Consider the following 3,541-nt stretch of genomic DNA (forward strand, 5'->3'; position numbering starts at 1 on the left):
TCCCCTCGTCCTTCCCCCCACCATTACCCCCTCCCTTGTCCCCCTCATTTTTCCCACCATCTCTCACTTCCATCCCTTCGTCATCCCCACCATTTCCCACTCCCTTGTCCGATGTCTTCCCAAATGGTCGTATGTTCCCATCAGAAAATTGGGAACATCAAGTGATCTGATGTTCCCATCACTGAAATATAAGAAAAACAGTTAAAAATTAAATGAAAATATGAAAAAATAAAAAAATAAACTATACTCACGAAATGAACGGTATGGTAAACAACACAGCTCAATTCCTATGCAGTTCACACAAAATAATTAAATGAAAAACAAAATCAAAATCTTTGAAAATCCCTAGGTTTAGGTTTGGATAAGGAAAATTGGGTTATGGTAATTGTATAGTTTTAGTGCGTCATATCTTTTTCTGAAAAATATGTTGTAAAATGGAGTTCAGATCCATGTGTATAAGGTTAGGTTAAGGATGGTTAAGTTGAACTGATGTAGAGACAATTTCCATTATTATCACATTTTCCATTAACCCACAGGTAATAGAGGTTAGGTTGGAGATGGTTGTATTGATGAAAAAAACATGGCTAAGAATATGATGCAATATTGAGCCAAGATCCATGTATCAGAGGTTAGGTCCAGGGCGGTTGGGTTGATGCATAAGAAATACTTACCTCCAACCCCCCCCCCCACCCCGAAAAATATATGATACATTTGAAGTTAGGTAAAGGAGGTTAGGTGCAGGGTGGCTGATTTGATGTGAAAACACAAAACACTTACCCAACAATATTGAACATAAATCCAAGCTATTGGTAATTAGGTTCATATTCAAAAACATCACGTTCTTTGAATATGGACACAATGTGCAACAAACAACCTAGTAGGTTAGGCACAGTGTGGTTAGGTTCATTTCAAAAACTTCACTTTTCTATGATTATAGATTTAATATTCAACAAAGCTCTAAGACTCCTGCAGGTTAGGCACGGGCATTTAGGTTTACTTATGAAATTAACACTTTTCTTAGTATATGTCGTATCAGGGATTAGGTCCAAGGTGGATGAATTGTGGTAATATAAGTTCAATACGTAGTAACAACACACTTCTAATAATAATATATTAGCAAAATTAGCTGTAATCCATGGTGGAATGGATATTAGAAGTAGACATTATCAGCTCTAACAGTTAACTCGTGCTCTGGATGTGATACGTATAGGTACATTTAGTAGAATTTGGGGTTTTGGTTTGATATAATTAGGATAAATTTACTGGAATTGTTACAAATTGGGATAATTTGGATGAATTTAGCGAATGTCGTGTTAGGATAGGTTAGGTTAGGTCTGGTTTGGTAGAATTGATGATAGAAAATACATCTGGAAATTGGAAATAGTTGGACGACCAGAGCACTAGGTCGTTGAAATGGTCTTGGGAATGAGGGATGTTGTGCCAAGACTGCATGCTGGATATTGGAACTTTAGATGGAATAGGTAAAACTTGGATAAAATGGGCTTTGGCTGTGCTATGATACAAAACATTTTGGGTATATTTGGTAGAAATTGTCTTAAATTAGGTTGAATTTAGGTGGGAAGAGCTTAAATTTAGCCAACTTTAATCAAATCTAGCTTTGGATATGTTAGGTGAGGTTGTAGAGGGTATGATATATAATATCTTAGGGGTAATGAGCTAGCATGTTCATAAAATAGTGTAAATTTACCTATTTGGGTGTTCGAGCTATAGCTAACCTATGTAATGTATGGACAGAGTTGACATAGTCGTATATGCGAGGATATGAGATGCTCATATTTAGTTAGTTTAGCTTTTGCTTGGTGGAATTTTGGTAAAATTTGTGTAGCATAAGTATAATTTTTTTATGGATTAAGGGGGGCGTTAGATAGGGTTCATAAAAGTTGTTCTAGTGCAATGAAAATTTATTGACGTGTTACACGTGAAGAGGGCTGCAAGTGGTCCAAGTTTCAGCATCGCGACCTAAATAGAGAGGGAGAAAAAAAAAAAACTTTTTTTAACCATTTTTTTACATGTTTTAAAGTTGATATAACAAATACAAATATCAACTGAAATTATTTCTATGATACTCAGCTATCACAATACTATATAATAAAGGTTGTCTAGTGGCATTATTATCCCAAACCTATTTAGTGCAATAATACAAATTTTCAAAGTTCACCCAAAAAATTATGCAACAAAATAATGTTTATAAATATATATAAAATCAATAAATGATCTTAGGGGAAATAAAACTTGGGTTTTTAGAGGCACAGACTCTACATATAATGTGCAAGTTCCATGTAAATTGAATAATAAATAAAAAAAGTTATTCAACCATATAGTTGCAAATTAGTTACCTGTAAAAAATCAAAGTCAAAGTTCAGCCACCTTTGGCTGAGGTTGATGAACGAACAATTTCAATCAAAATTACCACCCTTGTAGATTGGCATTCCTTCAGTAAGGTGTGTAAGTTACATGAAGATCGCCTGATAAAAAAAAAAAAAAAATTATTAAAAAAAAAATAAAAAAAAAAATAAAAAATAAAAAAAAAGACAGCAGCTTTATATTTACAATTATTTATGATGTAGTATCAAGATATAAAAAATAATACATACTAACCTAATATAATTGGTCTGAAATATGCAACATCTTGCAACATCAAGAGGGAGAACGTCTTGAGTTGCAGGTCTAAGATCTTGAGTGGCAGGTGCCGCAGGTGGTGTGGCAGGTGCCGCAGGTGGTGTGGCAGGTGCCACAGGTGGTGTGGCAGGTGCAGCAGGAGGTGTGGCAGGTGCCACAGAGGTGTGGCAGGTGCCACAGGAGGTGTGGGTGCCTGGGAGTGAGGCGAGGTAGTGTTTGTGGGGCGGGAGGCTGCCCTCTCTCTTCACTCAAGAGAACTCTTGTTTTGCCTCAGTGTGGCTTTACGCTCCTTCTTTACTTGGCTAACGCGTAGAGCTCTTGCCTTTAGAGCTTTCTTCTTGTCCGATACTATATCCATTGTGCAGTATATGCAAGAAAATGCGATCTGTGAGAGCGCGTCAGGCATACGACCGCCCACACAGACACTGAGTGGGTGACTGAGCCAGTAATCTTATAGTCCCTCCCTCTCACAAAAGACAGTTGCCAGCGAGTGTGTTTATAATTTGTATATGCATAAGAAGATATTTTCCACTCTATTGCGAAATACTAGACGCTTACAACGTATGACGCATCACCCTATGGCGCACCCGAGGCGCGAGGAGCAGATTTCGGACAATTGCGGCTGGAAAATTTACTCTAATTACGTTATTTATTATCATAACATTAAACGGTTTGCACCACGGTGTTGCCAGAACGTTGTAGTATTTTTATAAATTTTTCGTGTTTGGCCGAATTTTTTCGGCCAAACAATGATATCGCCCCCTTCAGATGGATTCATATTCTAATTTGTTGCATTTTTGATAGAATATAGTAAATTTATTTAAATTATCATAGAAATTACTGACTTCACCTAACTCCACCTGCCCTAACATAACTAAGGCTAGAACCAAATAAGTCTGTT

General features: G+C 36.7%; 1 long non-coding RNA gene across 1 annotated transcript; it reads right to left on the reverse strand.

Annotated features, from left to right (window-relative positions):
* Positions 1-1,914: 1,914 nt before the first annotated feature.
* LOC138359918 (uncharacterized) lies at positions 1,915-3,059 on the reverse strand. The gene is made up of 3 exons (XR_011226142.1): positions 2,620-3,059; positions 2,358-2,486; positions 1,915-1,980 (listed from the first exon to the last, which is right to left on the reverse strand). It is a non-coding gene; the product is annotated as an uncharacterized lncRNA (long non-coding RNA).
* Between the last annotated feature and the right edge of the window lie 482 nt (positions 3,060-3,541).

Source organism: Procambarus clarkii, chromosome 94 (genome assembly GCF_040958095.1).
Source record: "Procambarus clarkii isolate CNS0578487 chromosome 94, FALCON_Pclarkii_2.0, whole genome shotgun sequence".
Lineage (NCBI taxonomy): Eukaryota > Metazoa > Arthropoda > Malacostraca > Decapoda > Cambaridae > Procambarus > Procambarus clarkii.